Below are 23,128 nucleotides of genomic sequence, written 5' to 3'. Positions count from 1 at the left end.
CTGGTGATAATAACAGGAACTAAAAAGCATCCATAGCCTTTGATCTGGTAATCTGGTAATGTTAGTTTAGAAAATAGACCTCCAGGAAATATCCCAAAGGAAAAAAAATCAAAGATATTCTCAGCACTGTTTACTATAGTAAAAAATTACTACAAACAACCTGAATAATCCATAATAAAGCGATGGGTAGGAGACAGGTAGGAGAGTTATCTCAACCTAAGAAAATGTATGCAAAACAGTACACTCACATCCACAAGGAAATTAACAAGATGTCACAAACGGTATGTAGATACCAATCACTACTTAAAGGAAAATACTTGAGGCTGGGCACAGTGACTCATTCCTGTAATCCCAACATTTTGGGAGGCCAAAGTAGGTGGATCACTTGAGGTCAGGAGTTTGGGACCAGCCTGGCCAACATGGTGAAACCTCGTCTCTACTATAACTACAAAAAAAAAAAAAAAAAAAAAAAAATTAGCCAGGCGTGGTGGTGCATGCTTGTAATCCTAGCTACTCGGAGGCTGAGGTGGAGGTTGCAGTGAGCCGAGATCGCACCACTGCACTCTAGCCTGGTGACAGAATGAGACTCCATCTCAAAAACAAACAAGCAAACAAACAACACCACAAAAGGAAAACAAAGAAAAGCATCTGATAAATACATGAGGATGAGGAAAAAAGGAAATGATATAAGATGCATTGCTTAATAGGCTCTGTCTTTGTTAAAGCTGTTTAAGTCCATCAACAACAACAACGAAACACGACCATATCCTGAAACAGAAAGGGCAGAGGAAAGTAGGTGCAAATACAAAGGCAGGAAGGAGACAAAAATATGGCTTAAAATGAGACCTCCTTCATTCATTCACTCTTTTTTTTTTTTGCTTAATGTTTCCTTGGCACCTACCACGGTCAGACACTGGGCTACGAGCCCTGGGTTATTACAGTGGTGATAGGATAGGTGCTGTCATTGCTAGACCTTTGTCATCAGAGGGCTTCCTGTGCTCAGAGGACAGCACTCTCCATCCAGATCCCGGCTTGCTGCCACAGTTGTCACTCTGAGTAGAGGAGAAGGGACACGGCCATCAGAAGGCAGGCTGCTGCCTGAAGGACCTGAGTCTGCCAGACTCCACCTGGAGCCAGAGCCGTGATCCTCTTCGTAACGTTAGGCCTTTTATGGCTCTGTCTGCTCCCCACTATCTGGGCCCAGTGGTAGAGGGGTTGACAAGGACTCCACATGCATGGCACTAAACTTCTCCATCAGAGTAGCCCCCACCAAAACCACAAACACACCGCACAAGTCACATGTGTTTAAACACAGGAGTCATCATTGCTTTGGTGAAAACTGAGGGCTTCCAGCTTGCAGATAAGCTGTTGAATGCTATCTTATGATGACACAGCTGACATCATCACGCCAAGAGCACCGATGGGACAGTTATGGCAGACAGCTAGACCTGGCACAGGGGGAGACACAGGCCCCAGGATCTTGGGGAGAAGATCCATGAGCTGGGATTCCCAAAGTTTAAAATATCTGATAAAACGACCATGCGCGGTGACTCATGCCTGTAATCCTAGCACTTTGGGAGGCCAAGGGGTGTGGATCACTTGAGGTCAGGAGTTTGAGACCAGCCTGGCTAACATGGGAAAACTCTGTCTCTACTAAAAATACAAAAATTAGCTAGGCGTGGTGGCACGTGCCTGTAATCCCAGCTACTCTGGAAGCTGAGGCAGGAGAATCACTTGAACCTGGGAGGCGGAGGTAGCAATGAAGTGAGATTGCACCACCGTACTCCAGCTCCGTCTCAAAAAAAAAAAAAAAAAAAAAAAAGAAAGAAACCCACAAAAAACAAAAACAAACCTGCACATATACCCCTTGAATCGAAAATAAAAGCTGAAATTTAAAAATAAATAAATAAAAATACCTGGACAGCTGAACCGAATCTTCCCCGTGCTGTCTTGAGGCAGCATCAGTGGCCTTTGCCCTGGGGCCTTGAGCTAAGGCCTCATGGCTTGCCAGGCCCCATGGAGGGAGGATTCAGGATGCAGGAGGCACAGAAAGTGCCCCAGCTGCACTTACACATCAGAGAACACCCAGTGCAGCAGGGACTTCTTCACTCTTGGGACACCAGGGCCAGGGCCCCCAAATCTGTGACTTTTTAAAAGGTCCTGAGGTGATTTTCATGCTCCATAAGCTTTGGGAATCACTGGAAATGCAGAGCAAACACTGCTGTCTTTGGAATCAGAAAGATCTGGGCTCGAATCCCAGCTCTGTCACTCATTAGCTCTGTGACTTGTGGAAATAACTTAACCCCTTGAGCCCCAGTCTCCTTACCTGTAAAATGGGGACAATAGGTGAGGTGTGGTGGCTCACACCTATAATCCCAGCACTTTGGGAGGCCGAGGCAGGCAGATCATGAGGTCAAGAGATCAAGACCAGCCTGGCCAACATGGCAAAATCCCCGCCTCTACTAAAAACACAAAAATTAGCTGGACGTGGTAGCACGTGCCTGTAATCCCAGCTACTCAGGAGGCTAAGGCAGGAGAATTGCTTGAACCTGGGAGGCAGAGGCTGCAGTGAGCTGAGATTGAGCCACTGCACTCAAGCCTGGGGGGCAGAGTGAGACTCCATCTCAGAAAACAAAAAGAAAAACAAAAAATGAGGGCAGTAATACCCACATCATGGAGTTACAACAGGACAGGTGCCCGTCAAGCACACTGCGTCCCTCATCTTGGTGCACATCACACACTGTAATTACCGCTTAACTGGTCTAAGTGTCCTGTGCCTGGACACACCTGGAGGGCAGGTATCTTGTTACTCTTTTATCTCTGGCATTTAGCACAGGGTCTTGCCCTCAAGAGTACTCACTCTGTTCATGGTGTAATAAATGGGTGTGCGGAGGATTGAGAACACGTAAAATGTGGCTACCACAGTGCCAGCCCATGGCAGGCGCTTAACACGAGTTCCCCTGATATATGAAAATGTCCATTAGAAAAAACATGCACAGGTAGTAGCTTTGCTCAGGAGGAAATTCTCAGTCTTCCCCCTGCCCTGAATGAAATCTTTCCACTTACAGAAGCCTATGGGCGCACACTGTAAGGACTGCAGGCTGGTAGGAGGGGCCACCAGTGCTTTATTTCCATCTGTACCAGCGTCTCCTTTCCACAGCACAGGGCCATGGTCTCTTACAAGAGAAGGTGAAAAGAATCCACTGACGGCTAAGCTCACGGCGTCACTCAGAGCCACTCACCCCACCGACCGTCATGGTCCCACAGCAGCCACTAATAACGGAACCATTTCTGTTCTCCTTGGAGTGGCAGTTGGCAGCGGCAAACAGGAAGTTGTCTTGAAGTAGGGTGTGGTTGTGCCCTGTCAACATATGCGTACAGAGACACACACTTTTTTTTTCTCCTTTCTCACCCCCTTATCTCTTCCTTCTTTAGAAGCAAAAGGTCTGAGTTACTTTGGTGAAAACAAAACTTTTTACATGATTTAAGATGAACCATCCCTACCATACAAACACACACCCAGGACAGAAAGGAACCTAAAACACAGCGAGGGTCTGTTTTCCTGACACCAGTCACTCACTGGTGGCATCTAGTTAGGAGCTGACTGAGCGTGAGTGGTGTGCATTTGCCCCTTGATTTCTCGAGGCACACAGGAAACAGAGCCCTAGCTCGAAACCAGCCAGACACGCCACCCAGCATCCTAGTGAGCCGGTCGGTCCACCTGTGGGCCAGACGCCCGTGTTGATTCAGGACCTGCAGCGTGCACGCACTGGACAAGGACCATGTGTGGCCAGGAGAGAAGGAAAAAACCAGGGTGCTGGTTTCGAGCGATTTATGCAGTTTGAATAGAAAGGACCCCAAACACGTCTTAACACAAATTGCATAGAAAAACAACAAAGAAACGCAATGGCTGAGGAGATAAGTACATGGACATTAACGCGGGGAAGTGGGGTGGGCACGCGGGGAAGGTTCACTGCAGCTGGCTTCCCAGTGCTCTGAAAGGTGTGCGGGAAAATTTTCCACTCCACTCCTTTTCAGGCCTGAGGCTGGTGCATCCAGAAGGGTTGTCCAAAATAGACTGGTCCCCAACCCAGCCTCCTACTCCTGACCTCTTTCTGAGGCAGCCACTCTCCCCGCTCCCCGCCTCAGCCCTGTCTCGGCTCCAGCTCCAGCCCACAGAGCGAGAGCACTGTCTATGCTAACACTCATCTTGCTAAATGGCTCGTGGGCTGCCAGCATGCTCCGCCTGCCAGGCTCTCTGTTCCGTGACCTGCGCCCAGCCCCACGCCGTCCTGTGTGGCCCTCGTGCCCTGCGCTCACACTTACACATCCCGGGGAGGCTGCCTTGCCGTTTGGATAAGGAGGCTGAGCCAGTGACACGCTGGGCAACGCGACTCGTGGTAGTAGACGTTTCCTGGCTCCTGGATAAGGGCCCTGGCCAGTCAGAACGCACCACTTCCCCTTTAAGAGAGCACGCCCAGATGAGATTAGGGAAAGGCAGAAAGAAAAGCCCGGAAAAGTCAGGGTTGTATCCTGAATTTGGCAGATGAACTTGGGTTTTCCTGAACCGCACACACAAGGTGTGGTCAGAAGCAGCAGGCTCCTCAGAGGTGCATGAGAGCCAACGCTGTGTGTGAAGGGCTGGGCCTTACCGCAGCCCTGGAGCTGCTGTCTGGCCTGGGTCCAGGGTCCCCAGGCAGCCTGAAGATGCCTCGGGCACTCCCACTCCCCCTTCGCTCTGGCCTGTCCATCCTGATAGGCAGAGTCCACTTCAATACCTGGCACTATGCTTTAGAGCAGTCATTATAATGATTGGAAAATACTTTTGTGGGTGGTTGGAACTATTGATTTAAGCAGGGAGCTTTCATTCATTCTGGATATTTAGAAAGTTTCCTCCCTGGTCTTGGCCAAAAACTGCAGACTTGGGAGGATGGAGAATGCCTAGCAAAACAATGGTTCACAAAGGCCACATGTTACATGATTCCCTTTATATGAAAGGGAATCAGAGATAGACAGAGACTTGCGGTTGTCAGGGGCAGGCTTGCAGAAGGCGGGGGTAGTGACTGCTTAACGGGCACAGGGTCTCCTTCGGGGGCTGTTGGTTGCCCAACATTATGAATGTACTCAATACCACTGAATTGCACACTTTAAAACGGTTAATTTTCTGTGATGCAAATTTCACCTCAATTAAAAAAAATATTGGCAAAGTATGTTTTGCGCATCTTTATCTTCTACTAGGACCCCTCCTGTGTGGCATCTGACATTTCTTTGTAAAACCTGGTTACTGCCCGATGAATATTAAATCAACCCTAGCTAAGGGGTATATGCCTTTTAGTAAAGAGAATTCAACACAAACCTGTCAGTTGGGGGGGAAATAGGGGAGGGATGGTGGGGGGTGGGAGTTGGGGAGAGACAGCAAGGGGAGAGATGCCAGATGTAGGTGATGGGGAGGAAAGCAGCAAATCACACTGCCACGTGTGTACCTATGCAACAACCTCGCATGTTCTTCACATGTACCCCCAAACCTAAAATGCAATAAATAAATGGGGGAAAAAAAAGAAAAATAAATATTTATTTAAATCATAAAAAAAAAAAAGAAAGATACAAAAGTTTTCCAAGACTCAGAAAGTTTGACTTTCCTGGAGAATTTTGGACTGTGGGAAGACACATCTCCTCATGTCATGCTCACACGTTTGCTCCCAGCACACACGAGCCAGGGAGAGACTACTAGTCATTAGCGAGAATAGAGAGGTCATTATAATGACTGCCTATGTAAGGTAGCCTTCTGTTGGGACCATCCCTTCGGCCACTTGAAAACAGAACCAAAGCCAGAGCCAGTGAGCCTCCCGTGGGAAAATTATTCTGGGAGAACATGACTTTGGACTTCTGGGTTCTTGGCCTCCTTTTCCCCTCTTGTTGAGAGAGTTTCTTCCCAGAATTGTGGAGAATTCATCGGTTTCAGATTGGGAGGGAGCTGTGCTGGGTGGCAAAGCAGAACTATTTGTTTGGAATGTAGCTGGGGGGTGCCGAGGGGGCATAAACTGACCGTCCATCTGACCAGCCCTCCTTTTCAGTCATTTGCAGCTTTGGCTGGAGATTGTCTGCTCCCAAGAGTTAGGCTGTGAGCATTGTTCCCCAACCCGAGGCTAGCAGGTCAAGGGCCCTTAGGCACATTTCACTCACCCAGGGGACTGGAGTAGAGGCCTGCTGGATGTTGCAATGTTTAGAAGAAACACAGATGAAAGGGCAGGCCCCAGGCCTGGGAACCCGAGTCTTTCCAGAGACAAACGTGAGTTGCTTTCCTAATATATCTGCAAAGAGTTCCAGGATGACCTGGAAAACAGAGATGGGAACAGCTGCCCTTGGGCCAGCTCTCCCAGAACCATCTGGACCTTCTAGAGCACTGGCCTCTGCCTCTTGCAGCCTTGCTCTCCCTCCTCATCTTGGGTGCCCATGTAGGCTCCTGGTGACCTTACACCTCAGGCAGCCTAAGTTCTCAGCAAACATGTGGCTTAGGATAATAAGATGCAATATTTATTCTAGCTTCTGAAGAGCAGCAAGTTTAGAAACATAACTCTAAATAAAAACACAGGCAGGCTCAACCCAATTCAAAAATGGGCAAAGGGCTGGGCGTGGTGGCTCACACCTGTGATCTCAGCACTTTGGGAGGCTGAGGTGGGTGGATCACGAGGTCAGGAGTTCGAGACCAGCCTGGTCAATAGGGTGAAACCCCATCTGTACTAAAGATACAAAAATTACCTGGGTGTGGTGGTGCGCGCCTGTAGTCCCAGCTACTCAGGAGGCTGAGGCAGGAGAACAGCTTGAACCCAGGAGGTTGCAGTGAGCCAAGATTGCGCCACTGCACTCTAGCCTAGGTGACAGATCAAGTCTCTGTCTCAAAAACAAAACAAAACAAACAAAAAAAAAGAAAAATGGCAAAAGACTTGAATAGACAGTTCTCTAAAGAAGATATACAGATGGCTGACAAGAGCATATGAAAAAATGTTCTCTAGTCACTAGTCATTCGGGATGTGCAAATCGCAATCACAGTGGCTTATCATTTCACACCCACTGGAATGGCTGTTAAACAAAAATGAAAATAAGTCTTGGTGAGGATGTGGGGAAACTGGACCCCTTGTGCACTGTTGGTGGGAATGTAAAATGGTGAAGCCATTATGAAGAAGAACATGGTGGTTCCTTAAAGAATCAGAGTCATCACATGATCTAGCAATGTCACTTCTGGATCTATACACAAAAGAACTGATATCTCAGTATTGGTCACAATAGCCAAAAGGTGGAAGCAACTCAAGTGTCTATCAATGAATAAACAGAGAAACAAAATGTGGTATATATCCATAATGGAATGTTATTCAGCCATAAAAGAAATTTTGACACATGCTACAACCTGGACAAACCTCGGGGACACTATGCTAAGTGAAATATTCCAGTCACAAAAAGGCAAATAATGTATGATTACACTCATATGAGGTACTAGAGATAGTCAAATTCATAGACAGAATGGCGGATGCCAGGGCTTGCAAGGGAGGAGGAATAGGAAGTTATTTTTCAGTGGGTACAGAGTTTCAGTTTTCCAAGATCAAGAGTTCAGGAGTAGGCTGGGCACAGTGGCTCACACCTGTAATCCCAGCATTTTGAGAGGCTGAGGTAGGAGATTGAGACCAGCCTGAGTAACATGGCAAAACCTTGCCTCTACAAAAAATAAAAAAATTAGCTGGGTGTGGTGGCATGCACCTGTAGTCCCAGCTATTCGTGAGGCTGAGGTCGGAGAATGGCTTAAATCCAGGAGGTGGAGGTTGCAGTGAGCCAAGATCACTGTACTCCAGCCTGGGTGACAGAACTAGATACTATCTCAAAAAAAAACAAAACAAAACAAAAAAAACAACAAAAAAAAAAACAGTTCAGGAGAGGAGGGTGGTGATGGTTGCATAACAACGTGAAGATACTTAATGCCACAGAATGGTACATTACAAATTAAGATGGGTAAATGTCACACTACACGTATTTCACCACAATTAATTCTTTTAAATAAAAAAAGTTAAATATAGAATGACCATATGGACCAAAATTCTACTCCTAGGTATATATCCAAAGGAACTGAATACAGATACTCACAGTAATCAGTGTCCACAAATGTTCATAGCTGCTCTACTCACAAGAGCCAAAAAGTTGAAAACAACCTAAATGTCCATCCATAGATGAGCGGATAAACAAAAACGCTGCTACATACATACAACAAAAGAATACTCAGCCATGAAAAGGAATGAAGCATGCATGATACATGCTACAATGCAAATGAGTCTCAACAGCATGATGGTAAGTGAAAGAAGCCAGACATGAAAGGTTTTACATATATGTGTTTTATATATATGTGTGTGTGTATGTGTGTATATACATACATATATATTATATATATATATAATATATGTATGATTCCATTTAGATGAAATGGAATAGGTAAAACCACAGATATGAAAAGCAGGTTGGTGATTAGCAGGGTCTGTGTGATGGGGGGCGGGTAACTGCTTAATGGGTATGAGGTTTTATTTTGGAGTGATGAAACACTTTGGAACTAGACAGAAGTGGTGGTTGCGCAATGTTGCCAGTGTACTAAATGCCACTGAATTGTTCAGTTTAAAACGGTTAGTTTTATGTTTGATGAATTTCATCCCAATTTTAAAAAAGCCTGCAGAAAGAAAGAGAAAGGATAATCTACGGCAGAACAATTAGTTTCAAGATAACTGAGTTACCTTTAAAACCCTTTCTGGAATCACTTAAAGGAGGTAATTTTTAAGTTATGGTAATTAAGGCAGCCGGCAGGATACAGCAAACAGGCACTCTAAGACAGCAGTTCCCAAACGCTACCAATTTGGGTCTACAAAGAAGTGTTAATTTGTCTTAAACAATGTGATATATAAACAAACACATGCACATACATGCACATGTGCATACAGATTTTTCAGAGTTTATGTCTTCCCTATGTTTCTGCATTAGAATCTCCTTTACGTATTGATAGTGAAGATAGATTGGTTGTGACAGCTTTGTTACTCTCTACTGGAGGGTGTTTCTGTTTTGGTGCCCTTACTTCGTAAAATAAAACCTGAATTCAGGGCCAGGCAGGGTGGCTCACGCCTGCAATCCCAGAACTCTGGGAGGTCAAGGTGGGCAGATCCCTTGAGGTCAGCAGTTCTAGAGCCATCTGGCCAATATGGTGAAACCTTGCCTCTACTAAAAATACTAAAATTAGCTGGGTGTGGTGGCGCATGCTTGTAATCCCAGCTACTTAGCAGGTTGAGGCAGGAGAATCGCTTGAACCTGGGAGGTGGAGGTTGTGAACTGAGATTGTGCCACTGCACTCCAGCATGGGCGACAGAGTGACATTCCATCTCAAAACAAACAAACAAAAACCCTGAATTCAAACAACCAGCACCACCACTACCACCACTACCACACACACACACACACACACACACACACACACAGAGGATCCACGAGCTATTTACAAATGGGAAACTGAGGCACAGCTCTTTCTCCTGCCAACCTGCTGGTTCATCCCTGATACAGCCATCATTTCCATAAAGGGATCATCACTCTCCCACGAACCCAAGTCTTAGGCCTTGAAGTTGGGACTAACAGACTCTCAACAGGCAAGAGAAACCCCACAGGTAAGCATTCTCTGCAGGCCCCCTTCTCCTGGAGTGCACCTGCTGACCCACACTCCTACCCAGGGGCTGCCAGGCACAGCTTCACTGCAGGCTCCATCTAGGGCGGTGCATCAGGCAAGCAGCAAGCCAAGTAAGTGTTGCGCCAGGTAAGTGGTGTGCCAGTTTAGTGGCACTTCTGGAGTTCAGTCCCAACTGTTGGAGAGTTCTCCCTTATGTCAAGCTCCTATGTAATGGCCACTCAAGAACGCCATGCCTGTGTTGTGGGAGTCACTATGAACCAGTCTAATCCCCCTTCCATGGAACATCTTGCCAAATATTTGTTCCTTGAAACTTCCTTCTCTCAGGCTAAACACCCCAAGACATCTTCTTAACCTGCTCCTCACAAAACAGCATCTTCATTACTCCCTGGTCTCGGTTTTCTTGGGTCCTGTTGTTCTTCCCAGACCATGGAACTCAGATTTGGGAACTCAGCATTACAGGGGGGTTTGACCAGCTCCTCGTGGTCTGTTCTGGACATTATTCTCCTATTAATGTAGCTAGAGATCCAATCTAGATTTTTAAATTTCTGACAGCTGCCTCATCCCTAAGTTTTATTTCACACATTTTGCTGCCAAGCTGCATATCCACAGGTATCCTTTAAAAATGTCATCTTGTTGGATTCAGTCTACTGCTCCAGTCTGTTGAGATCTTTTTGGGCTCTGATTCATTAACATAATCCGCTTTCCCTCCCAGATCTACCACCTGAAAACTCGATCGGCCTGCCATCAATGCCAATATCCTTCCAAGTGCTCAGACACAACGTGAAAGAGGACAGGCCCAAGTGGGCACCTCGATACATCCCTCAGTGCGACAGTGGCCTGTGAACAGCGCTCTTGAGGTGTGGTTGTACCGAACCATGTGCCATTCAGGGCAGGTGTCTCATATGGCCCACATTTCTTCATCTTCCTGGTAGGATCTCGTGGGTGACTTTGACGGATGGGACTAAGGATAGCCCTTCTCTTACTGTTGGTTGTGAAGGTTAAGTGCGAAGCTCTTCAAGTGGGTATTACACACAATGAGCAGTCCAACATTGCCTTTATTACTGAGAAGAGATAATAATAATAATAATAATAATAATAAATGGTTTTGCAATTCCCAGACAAGTTACTTTCCTTATTGGCCATTAGAAAGCTGTAATCAGGCTAGGCACAGTGGCTCACGCCTGTAATCCCAGCACTTTGGGAGACTGAGGTGGGTGGATCACCTGAAGTCGGGAGTTCAAGACCAGCCTGGCCAACATGGAGAAACCCTGTCTCTACTAAAAATACAAAATTAGCCAGGCGTGGTGGCACATGCCTATAATCCCAGTTACTTGGGAAGTTGAGGCAGGAGCATCACTTGAATCCAGGAGGCGGAGGTTGTGGTGAGCCGAGATTGTGCCATTGTATTCCAGCCTGGGCAACAAGAGAAAACTCCATCTCAAAAAAAAAAAAAAAAAAAGAAAGCTGTAATCAATAGAAGGAGCATTGACATCTAAGAGCTGGAATCTAAATCTTGGCTCTCCTTCCAGAACATCCATGCTGAGGTTAGCAGTACCTGCCGCCTCCATCGCTCTAGGGAGGAGTCAATGACATCAGGCACGTAAAAGAGGTTTCAAAGTTGACTCAGACTATGCAAACATAAAAGAAGAGTATGATGATTACTGTTATAAATAAGTCAAGATACCATTTCCATTGGCAGAAACCTGGCTGTGAAGCCAGGGAGGAACCTATAGATGTCCTCAGCTGCCAGGAGGAACAGGTCTTTCAGCACACAGCAGCTGGATTACTGCGATAATGAGATTCCTGATCTCTCCCAGTAGCAGTTACCCTCTCTTTCATCTCAGACCAGAGCTAAAGCTGGCTAATAAAGAAAAGGTAATGGGTCTTCCCACAATGTTTGCAGAGGGGCCCCTCAGCCTGTGGGAACACGGTGTCTCTCCACGGTCCCCTCGTTGAGACCAGGACCTGAGTATCAGCAGCAGGGAACCGGGAGGTGATGAAGGGCCGTGAGGGTTGCTTTTAGCTCCGCTATGGCTTGACCCCAACCAATCCCTGAGCGTCCACCCTGTGGTGGTTTCTAACACCACCAGGCTTTAGGCTCTGACATTCTCAGGGCAGGTCCTCAGAAACCCTGTTCTCACTCCAGCTGAGGATGTTGGTGTCTTCAAGGAGGAAATGGTCTTTGCTAAAAGCAATCTTGGAAACATTTTGCAAAGCATGGTCAGAGGCCACCAGTTGGCCCTTAGATTCTCAGTGTCAAGGATATCCCACAGCAGGGGAAGAAGGAGAGGAAGTGGCATGGCCAACCACATGCCCCTGGGAAGAGAGCAGCATTAAGATGGGAGGCAATAGCTGACATCGATGGATTTCCCTCTCCTCATCTATCTAAGGTTAGATTCCCAACTTCCAGGGGGAATCAATGCTAAGGGCAGATTGAAAAATATATATACAGAGATGTTCTCTGACTTACAATGGGGTTATATCTGGAAAAACTCATCATAAATTGAAAATATCATATGTCAAAAATACATTTAAGGGCCAACACAGTGGCTCACGCCTGTAATCCCAGCACTTTGGGAGGTCCAGGTGGTTGGATCGCCTGACGTCAGGAGTTTGAGACCAGCCTGACCAACATGGTGAAACCCCGTCTCTACTAAAAATACAAAAATAAGCCGGGCGTGGTGGTAGGTGCCTGTAATCCCAGCTACTTGGGAGGCTGAGGCAGGAGAATTGCTTGAACCTGGGTGGTGGAGGTTGCAGTGAGCCGAGATCATGCCACTGCACTCCAGCCTCGGTGACAATGGCAAAACTCCGTTGCAAAAAAAAAAAAAAAAAAAAAGCATTTAATGCAATAACCTACTGAACATCACAGCCTTAGCCTACTCTATCTTAAATGTGCTCAAAACATAACCTACAGTTGGGCAGAATTCCCTAACACAAAACCTATTTTATAATAAAGTGTTGAATATCTCATGTAATGTATTGAATACTGTACTGAAAATGAAAAACAGAATGGTTACATGGGTACTTAATGGGTACTTAAAGTACAGTTTCTACTGAAGGCATGTTACTTCTGTACCACCTTGAAACCAAAAAATCGTAAGTCAAACCATTGTAAGTCAGCACCGTCTGTATCTATATGTAATTGTTGGCAAGACACTGAGAGGTTTATGCCAATGAATCTATTAACAGATCAGGGAGTTGGCCCAGAAAGGAGGTGGGAGGGAAGGGGCCCAGAGTAACAATTCCTGACATAGTTTCTGGAGCCTACAGGTCCACAAGCTACCCTTATTCAACCTAGCCCTAACAAGAGTCTCTCTGGAGACAGGTGGGCTGCCACATCACCTAAGAATCATCATCAGCCACATGGAAGCTAACTTAGTCTTTCATAGCCACTGATGACTTTCAAACATATTCCTGTCTTTTGCTCATCACATTTCCTTTGACTATGCACCCACATAGAGATGGCGCCTGGTTCTATAAACTCATGCTTGAGGGAAATAAACTCACAGATGAATCTGCACAGCATGGAGGTTCCTACAATGTTCTGATACTGAGACAAGACCAGGCTTGGTTGATTATGGGTTAAATTTGCCTACTTCAGACTTCATATGTTGGAGTCTTAATCCCTAGTACCCGAGAATGCAAGCACATTTGGAGGGAAAGTCTTTGAAGAGGTGACTAAGTTAAAATGAGGCCACTAGGATGGGGCCCTAATCTGGTAGGACTGGTGTCCTTAAGGAAAGGAAGGGATGCCAATGGCACAGGTCCAGAGGGAAGACCACATGAAGAGGCGGCAAGAGGGCGGCCATCTGCAAGCCAGGAAGGGGCCTCAGGAGAAAAGAAACCTGCCAGCACCTGAATCTTGGATCTGCAGCTTTCAGAACTGTGAGAGAATAAACTGTGGTTGTTGAAGCCACCCAGGCTGTCACATTTTGTTTTGACAGCCCTATCATACCAGGGCAATCGGTTCACCTAAAAAACATGCATGTTCGCCAGATCAGGGAGAAAAAACATGGGATGGAGGTAGAGGCCCAGGTGCAGCTCGGAAGCATCTTCCTCCTTGGGCTGCGTGACTGAGCAGTGTGACAGAGCAGGAATGCAGCCTGGCTTCAGCTACCCACACGAGGGCATTCTTTCACTCATTCCCACTGACCACGACACCCACACCACCACCTCGCTGACACCATGCCCACTCACCCCAACACTTCAGTCATAGAAAGAAAGGAACCATTCTATATTGTTCTTTGGTGCCCTCATAATGTTTAACCATGCCTTTTACTTAAAGAATTCCAGGAACTGGACTTAAAAGATCCAAAATACGGAACCAAGGTTGTGGAGTGTCCCACCTCAGGAAGGAATGCTGAACAACTGATTTACAGCCTTGTAGACAATGGTCAGTCCACCAGGTGGCCCATGAGTAATCAACACAACCAGGTATGTTGACTTGCATACCCCACCCCTCACATGTTTTGCCCAGCCCAGCCTGCATAATCGACCCTGATATCAATTCCTGTACTTTGCCTAATAAAAAATCCCAACTGGGGCTGGGTGTGGTAGCTCATGCCTGTAATCCCAGCACTTTGGGAGGCTAAGGTGGGTGATGATTTGAGCTCAGGAATTTGAGACCAGCCTGGGCAACATGGGAAAACCTCATATCTACTAAAAATACATAAATTAACTGGGTATAATAGCACGTGCCTGTAGCCCCAGCTACTTGGGAAGGTGAGGTGTGAAGATCACGTGGGCCCAGGAGGTAGAGGTTGCAGTGAGCCAAATCATGCCACTGTACTCTTGCCCAGGCAACAGAGCAAGACCCTGTGTCAAAAAAATAAATTCCCAATCGGCTCTTTTTGGAGTCATTCGGGGAATTCTCTCTTTCCCTTATGCCTGGGCATAAGGTCCAGTGAAGACTTGTCTGGGAAGACACTTTTGGCCTCATGTCAATTTCTACTGCACAGAGGGCCCAAGGACCCATGGTCAGTAACAGCAAGATCATGGTGGCACAAATCTCCCAATCCCTGACACGTGGCAAAGCCTGCCTGTCCTGGAGCCCTGAAGCTGAGGTAGTCTACAAGTACACGGAGCAGGTGTGAGTAGCTGGTCTGAAAAGGTGTGACTCCAGGTTATAGACTGGCAGTGACCAACTCCTTTTATCAGCTTACTTTCTTGTTTCACCTTTTACCCAAAAAATAATCTGATTCCGGGTCCTGATTCATCTACATGTCATGGCTGTTTTTCCAGAAAAGACAAGTCCTCGCAGGGGTGAATGGACTAATGGCAAAGTGAGGTAGCTGCTAGCAGACTCTCACAGGTTTGACGGAATTATACGGACCATTTGGCCCAGTGCTGCCTTTGGCTGGGAATTCACTGGTCTCTAGGTTCTGCCTGGAGGCTTGGGTCTTCCCTGAGTGTAGAGTGGACAGAACCACTTCCCCGGGGCCAAGAGAGAGGAGGTGGGCTCATGAATGCTCACTGCTGCTAAGCGGCCCAGATGCTCTGGATCAATTACATTTAAACAGCAGCTAGGTCATCGGGGCTAGGCTGGAGGGAGGAATCAGAGTGAGGAAGGAGGGTGTTTCTAAGGTATTAGCAGGCCAATGTCTGCAGGGGCTGGGAGGGGCGATGTGCTCTAGGAGACAGAGCTGAGGGGCCTTTACTTTCCCCAGGATGGCAGGGTGGGCGGGTTTGGCCCATTCAAATGCAAAAGTCTTTCGGTATTCACTGCCACTCTTCCCAGCGCCAACATAAAGGCCTGTAAGTTCTCTTCACATCTTTCCATTCACTTTGGCCGTGGGGGTTATTGACACAGCGGGGTGGGAGCCCCCATAATCATTCCTAGCTGAGACGCATACAAACCAACACACACACCTCAAGCCTGTGGCCTCCCAAAGATGGGCCTAAAGTCCTCCTTGTCCCAACCTGATGAACGGAGGAGGCGCAGGGAAGTGGACAGAGGCCTCATCCACCAGGGCAGATTTGAATCAAATTAGAACAAAGACTCTCTTAACGTCAGGTTGTAGCCAGTTAGCCCAGAGCAGATGGGGCATGAGGAGGCGAAGGTCTGAAAGATCATGTCTGAGCCTGAGTTCTAGCCTTTCAGCTCCCCTGTGTGAGCCAGGCCCCAAAGCCAGGCTTTTCCTACTAGGGCCAAAGGGCTGGACTTGGACCCCGCCAGCTTGGTGGAGGGGCCAGCATGAGAGAGCAAGGGACACACTCTTAAACATCAAAGACCGAAAGCAAGGCAGCCTCATCATTATTCTCTGCAAGGTTAGAGACAAAAGAAAAAAAAGCACTTTTATATGAATGAGAGAAACATGGAGGAGAAAAGAAATCCACTCTTGACAGCACTCAGCAGTAAGAACTATGTCAAGCCTCAGCCTAACGGTCACATTTACCACCTTGGAAATTTCCGTTTTCACTGTCCGTTCTCATTCACGTGTGAGTCAGTGATGCTGGGGGTGGGGGTTGGGCTCATCTGTGTGGGACTCCAAGTCCTGGATCTAAGCAGACCCACTCCTCAGGCCTAAATGATGTTTGTTGTCTTCTGCTTCTTTTTCGACTTGTTTAGTTTAAAATATTTAACCGGAGGCACAATGAAGTGTCTGATTTACAAGGTTCTCCCCGACCATTACACTGGGACTCCACACTCATTATGCTGATGAACGCGCTACTTATCCATGCAAATTCCAGGAGAGGCAGCCTCGGAGATGGGAGGTGCTCAAGGTACAATATCAAGGGCTGATTTAATTACACAGCCATTCAGTGGGCCAAGCACGGCAATTTTTAGCCAACTGTTCTAGTAAATATTACAGGAAACCCTTTTATAGAGTGCTAATTCTGGCTTAGTGTTTTTGCTAAGCTTTAGTTCTTATTCAAACATGCACACGGGCCCCCAAAGATGCTACCACCAGGCCAGAAAATCACAGTAATAAAGCATGAGCCGGCATGCCATCTTGCAGTCAATCATGCTTTTAAAAAGGTTATAAATGTCTGCATATCGCTGTCATTTAGGTGGGGGCAAACTAAGATCCAGGAACTTCCCCGTGTCTGTCCTTCCTCCGTCTCCCTCCTCCATGTCTCCGAGTCCTTCAGACCAGCCCTTGGGCAGGTTTTGGGTCACCAGCTGCCACTGCTCCCGTTAGTTTGACAAAACAACCAGTGTAAACTCATTTCAGATGTTTGAAACAATACCCAATCACTGCATCCACCCTCGAGGAGCGCCCCAGAGGAAATGGCATCATGACTTTCATTTTACTCCGTTTGTGAACGACTAAAGGAAAACAACACGTCCTAGGACGCTCCAGAACGTTATCAAGTGACCCCTAAGAAATTAATCACCAAGAACTAAAATAACCCTCTGCTGCACAGTCACCACCGTTTCTCTCAGTGAAGAAACAAATTTCACTTTCCACAGTTGGAACAGAAACTCTCATGCATCCCCGTTTCTTCAAAAAAAGTCTATAAATAACCCAGGATCAGCAAAATTATGCAAAACATCCTGCTAGAAGAAGAAATGTAAACTAAAACCACTTACAGAGAGACTCAGGCTGCCAACTTAATCTGATGCTACGGCGACTGTAAACATGTTGTACTTTTGGAACCTGAAGCGATCCACATTAGCACGGATGTCATTAAAAAAAAAAAAAAAAAGAAAGAAAAAGGAGGAAAAAAAACTGCAACAACTAAACAACAACAGAGCCCAACCCCAAAACAGAGCAACGCGATTCGGTATTCTGCACGGTGCACAGCCCGACGGCTGACCAGCTGCAGTCAATACCAGCTATCCGTGCTTGCACACGCCAACTGTTTTGACTACAGGCACTTGTTAAACACAGAGTTTCAGGTCCTACCAGTTGGACACCAGAAGTTCATAGAACTGACCCAGTGCCAAGAACAACAAGCACTGAAAGCGAACCGGCTGCCTCGTGCAAGTGTTTTTGTTAACTGTTTATGCAAGCCCCAAAGCAATCGGGTAACAATTAAAAATAAAGAACTTAAATAACAAAAGCAAAAGATAACCACCTTGAAGGAAACGTAGATACTGGCAGCTGAAGGACAGACGTCATGCTACTTTACTGGTGGGGTGGGTGGGTAGTTTTCAGAGAGAACTGGTTGGGGGGAGGGGGAGGTGTCACATGACACACTGCGGTTATTAGCAGAAGGAACTGGGTGCTTCCTTGAGGCATCTTTTAGAGATTGACTTAGTTTTGCAAATGTGGAGGCTTTGCTGCACAGCTGGGGGTGATGGCAGGAGCACTGGAATTTCTTAGTTGGCAAATCCCATAGGAGAAGAAAGGGACATGCAGGATGAATTTTTCTTTCTTTTTTAGAGAGCTTTTGCTCTGCCACCCAGGCTGAAGTGCAGTGGTGCCATCAGAGCTCACTGTATCCTTGAATTCCTGGGCTCAAGCAATCCTCTCGATTCAGCCTCCTGAACAGCCGCACCACAGCACTTGGCTAATTTTTAAATCTTTTGTTGACACGGAGTCTCACTACCAGGCTGGTCTCAAACTCCTGGCCTAAAGCAACCCTCCTGCCTTGGCTTTCCAAAGCACTGGGATTACAAGCATGAGCCATTGTGCCCAGCAGAAACACTTCTTAAATTGCCTATTTAACAGGCTTTCCCATTTTCCCCCAGAGTGCATCAAGCAGTATTTCATCGTAGAACCAAGAGAATTAAACAGATACAATTTTAGTTACCTGAGGAGTTTAGAAAACAATTCCAAGAGAACCTGGGTGTGGAGGTAAGAGTGAGAAACGTTTTTGCTGTTTTAATTAGAGACAAGGTTTTGCTCTGTCGCCCAGGCTGGAGTGCAGTGGTGCCATCATAGCTCACTGCAGCCTTGAACTCCTGGGCTCAAGGAATCCTTTTGCCTCAGCCTCCCAAATAGCTGGGACTACAGGTGTCTGCCACCATGCCTGGCTAATTTTTAAAGTTTTTGTAGAGACAGAGTCTCACTATGTTGCCCAGTCTAGTCCTGAACTCCTGGCCTCAAGCAATCCTCCTGCCTGGGCCTCCAAAGTCCTGGGGTTACAGGCTTCAGCCACCATGGCTGTCCAAGTAAGAAATTTTAAATTGCTGGGTGGTCTTAAACCTAATGCCTCAGCCACCCACCCACCCATCCATCTAATTTAAAGAATAAAATGTCACTCCCTTTCCACTCCACAGGTTTTGGGGAAAGTAATGAATAAGTAGAAAAAGCCTGTTTGGAAAAGCCACTGTGACTGTGGGCCAGCTTCACATTCATTCTGAAGAGCAAAAGTTGCTCTTCTGGTTTTGGGGTCACCAGCGCCATGGTGGTGAACAGGAACCCACACAGTGGCTTTCGCTTTCCTCTCAAAGTAACCCACATTTTATTACCAGCTATATATAGAAATTGTTTCAGTGGGATCTGAAATGGAGCCACCCCGGAGTGAAACGCAGCAGTTGCCTGACACATCACAGGAGAACAAAGGCAACTAGTGCATCCAAGACCAAGGAAGGAGCAGGGAAGGAAGAAGTCTGGGGTGGAGAAGGGAGGACGGTGGAAGGGATACAGCAAGAGAGAAGTTTCAGGTCCTGAGGGAGAAGTGAGTCTTTTTTTTTTTAAGGCAGAGTCTCGCTCTGTTGCCCATGTTGGAATGCAGTGGTGCCATCTTGGCTCACTGCAATCTCCACCTCCCGGGTTCAAGCGATTCTCCTGCCTCAGCCTCCCCAGTAGCTGAGCACGGGTGCCTGCCATTGCGCCTGGCTAATTTTTCTATTTTTAGTAGAGATGGTTTCACCACGTTGGCCAGGCTGGTCTTGAACTCTGGACCTCAGGTGATCTGCCCACCTCGGCCTCCCAAAATACTGGGAGTATAGCCGTGAGCCACTGTACCTGGCCAAGAAGTGAGTCTTCAATCAGCCCTGTCCTTGGGGCCAGCAACCTTTAAAGCAGCCCCAGGATTTCTGTGGGTTGAAATCCCAGTTTATGTCTCTTTCACACACCTTACGCTATTTGATCCTGTGAGGTGGGAAGAGCAGCTATTATTACCCCTATTACAAAGGAGGAATACTGGGGCTTAGAAAAACCTGTGACTTTCCCAAGGTTACACACCCAGGAAAGCTTTCTGATGTCCAATCTTGGGTCTCAGCCTCATGGCCGATGACATATGCTGGTGTAGAGCTTCATTGTTCACAAAGCAGCTTAAAAGGGGCAGACTTTATTATTCCCATTTCCACAGACAAGTAAACTTAGATTTAGAGAGGCCACGTGATTTGGCCAGGGCCACACTGCAAACCACAAACAGTACCAGGTCTTGATCTCCGGGCCTGGCCCTCCTTGCTTCACTCCATGGTGCCCCCAGAGAAAAGAATGATAAAATTGAAAAGGCCATTAGAGTTGTTTGACTTTAAAAGCACAACATCGGCCGGAAGCAGTAGCTCATGCCTGTAATCCCAGCACTTTGGGAGGCTGAGGCAGGAGGACTGCCTGAGGTTAGGAGTTCGAGGCCAGCCTGGCCAACATGGTAAAACCCCGTCTCTACTAAAAATAAAAAAAATTAGCTAGGCGTGGTGGCAGGTGCCTGTATTTTCAGCTACTGGGGAGGCTGAGGCAGGAGAATTGCTTGAACGCAGAGGCGGAGGCTGCAGTAAGCTGCAATCACGCCACTGCCCTCCAGCCTGGGTGATAGTGTGAGACACTGTCTCAAATATATTAAACATAAAATAAAATAAAAGCACAACATCCTCCTTAATTTTCTCAACACTACCTGTCTTCATGGCTTTTCCAGTGTTTGACAGTGCAAGTGCCTAACACAGAAGGGTTCCTTTCTACAGTGTGGGGGGAGCTTCAGACATCTGCACTCCAGAGCTACTATTTCAATGGAAAACAACTGTCTTGATCCAGTTTGCATCCTGTCCTTTGATTTGATCAGTTCACCTAAACGCCAACCCCTGGTTTCTTACTGACTCCTAGTCTAAGGAGCAACGAAGTGGAATGTCCCAGCAGGCCTGACAGCTGTATGTTATGTCCACGGTGAGCCCCTGCACGTGTAGAAGGGATCTAGCTTAGCACGTGGTTTGGTGGATCAATTCTCTAACAGGTGTTTCAAAGACAGGCCTTGCTGAGTTCTTTGCAACAGAGGTCACTGAAAATATTGAACCAAATGTAGATTCCCACTGACATGTTCCCTTGCTCATGCCAACTGGACACATAATAGTAATATGTGATACAGGCTGAGCAGGCTCACTGCAGGTGTTGGGCATCTGCTCTGAGGGGACACGGTGACAGGTTACTGCAGATGGCCAGGAGGTTTGCAAGTAGGGATGAATCAAGGTGTCTGTCAGGAAGTGAATGCTCAGGGCCAGGATCAGAGATGTTGAATGTATAATGCAGAGGAGCCTGTCAGGAGGTGATGGTTAGGAAGTTACAGAACATTCTGCCACCCCCTTATGAATCTGCCTCTCACACTTCTTTCTCCCTGAAAGTATAACACAAGAAAACATGCACCCAAAGGCCAGGGAAGTTGGGGGTCAAGGTGGACTTCACATTGACTGTCATGAAGGTCATGAAGACTAATGAATCTACACGCTCCCGTTGACTGGAAATGCTCTGCAGCTCCGTGGGAGGTGTATGCAGTGCTTCCCACTGCCAGGGAACGCTCACTCTGAAGTGTTCTTTAGGTGGTTTTGGCAATCACAGGACATTTGCATCAATGCTGCCTGAAAGAATATGGGTGCTAGGTGAATGAGAACAGTCTCGGCAGGGAAACTCATTTGCTTACAAGATACAAAGTGAGGAGAATATTTCCATATAACATGTGAGTGACTCCTCTGATCACAGAGCACCCCCCACCCCACTTTTTTTAAGCTAAAAAGAAGGATACATGATTTGGCAAGCACCGGCATATAAAGGGAAGACAGGGTAGGCTATTTAAAATAACTTCTACAAGTCCATGAGGCCTACCCACTGAACTTGTAATATCAAATTAAAGTGCACTAATGGAGACATATGGAATATTAGCAAAAATCTGTTGTAGTTAGTACCATGCTTAACAAAGCAGTTCCACCACAGTTCCGACAAATGCTGTTTTGCTGATGCAGACAGAGAAGGCGGCTTGGGAAATGCTGGTGAGCTCAGTACATCCAGCCCACAGAGGCTGAAGCTGGGGCCCTGTGCCCATGCCCTGGATGTCTATACTCCTCTGAACGAAGCAAGCCGCATCAGACTCCATATGTGGAGGAGGAAGATGGGCGGGGACCAGCACAGTCTTCACACATGGTCTGGACATGTGGAAAGCTGGCCAAAAAGAGAATGGAGCCAACACAGGATGGAGCCTGAGCTTCTGGGAGATAGAAAGGCAAGGAAAACATGTTGGTAGCTGTGGCTGCTACTGGCTGCAGGCTTGGCTTCAGTGCTTGGGTTCTAGAGCCTGACACTGCCATTCGGACTTCCCAGTGGTGCCCGCACTCAGCTCAACATGCCTCGCTTGTGCCCTGTTACCTGGATTCACAGCAACTAAGCCAGTCTTGCCTGACCAAACCTGCAACTAGATTTTGGCTTAATCCTTTGTGATGTGGACCCACAAACCAAGACATTGTAACTGACGTCACAATATCAGTTTTGCATCTATGAGGCCACATATACTAGACTTTTCTTTTCTTTTTTTTTTTTTTTTGAGACGGAGTTTCGCTCTTGTTACCCAGGCTGGAGTGCAATGGCGCGATCTCGGCTCACCGCAACCTCCGCCTCCCGGGTTCAGGCAATTCTCCTGCCTCAGCCTCCTGAGTAGCTGGGATTACAGGCACGCGCCACCATGCCCAGCTAATTTTTTTTGTATTTTTTTTTTAGTAGAGACGGGGTTTCACCATGTTGACCGGGATGGTCTCGATCTCTTGACCTCGTGATCCACCCGCCTCGGCCTCCCACAGTGCTGGGATTACAGGCTTGAGCTACCGCGCCCGGCCGACTTTTCTTTTTAAAAATTAAATTTTTCTGAGACAGGGTCTCACTGTGTCACCCAGGCTAGAATGCAGTGGTGTGACCATTGCTCACAGTAGCCTCAAACTCCTGGGCTCAAGTGATCCTCCTACTTCTGCCTCCTGAGTAGTTGGGACCCCACCATGCCTGGCTAATTTTTTTTTATTTTTTGTAGAGACAAGGTTTTGCCATGCCACTCAGGCTGGTCTCCTGGGGTCAAGTCATCTGCCTGCCTCGGCCTCCCAAAGTGCTGAGATTACAAGCGTGAGCCACTGCGCCTGGCCATACACCAGATTTTTGCGGAGAATGAGTATCAATGTGAGCCAGCCTTAGCCACTACTGCACTACAGTCTGAAAGATGACTTTATGATAAAGGTCTCAAATGTGGGTTGACTGGAATCCAGACCCCCGGACTGACGTTCCCTGAGGGCAGGTTCTGAGTCTCATCTATCTTTGCAGGCCAATGCCCAGCCAGAGC

At 47.1% G+C, this 23,128-nt stretch overlaps 1 protein-coding gene across 13 annotated transcripts in view; it reads right to left on the bottom strand.

Moving 5' to 3' along the window:
* ATXN7L1 (ataxin 7 like 1) overlaps positions 1-23,128 on the bottom strand; it is a 268,063-nt gene that overhangs the window by 69,068 nt on the left and 175,867 nt on the right. The window contains exon 1 of one of the 13 annotated variants that reach the window (XR_004268351.1): positions 17,241-18,077. The exons of 10 other annotated variants lie outside the window; for them this stretch is intronic. The gene's annotated coding sequence lies outside the window, so the exon portion shown is untranslated. Of the gene's footprint in view, positions 1-4,326; positions 5,377-17,240; positions 18,078-23,128 lie in introns of those variants that run through there. 2 more of the 13 variants (XR_004268350.1, XM_032276334.1) reach the window with 2 other exon arrangements.

The sequence above is a fragment of the Sapajus apella genome, unplaced genomic scaffold (assembly GCF_009761245.1).
Source record: "Sapajus apella isolate SASKATOON/1434 unplaced genomic scaffold, GSC_monkey_1.0 scaffold7, whole genome shotgun sequence".
Lineage (NCBI taxonomy): Eukaryota > Metazoa > Chordata > Mammalia > Primates > Cebidae > Sapajus > Sapajus apella.
Note: the sequence above shows the minus strand (reverse complement) of the source record. Positions and strands in the feature narration are given on the sequence as shown.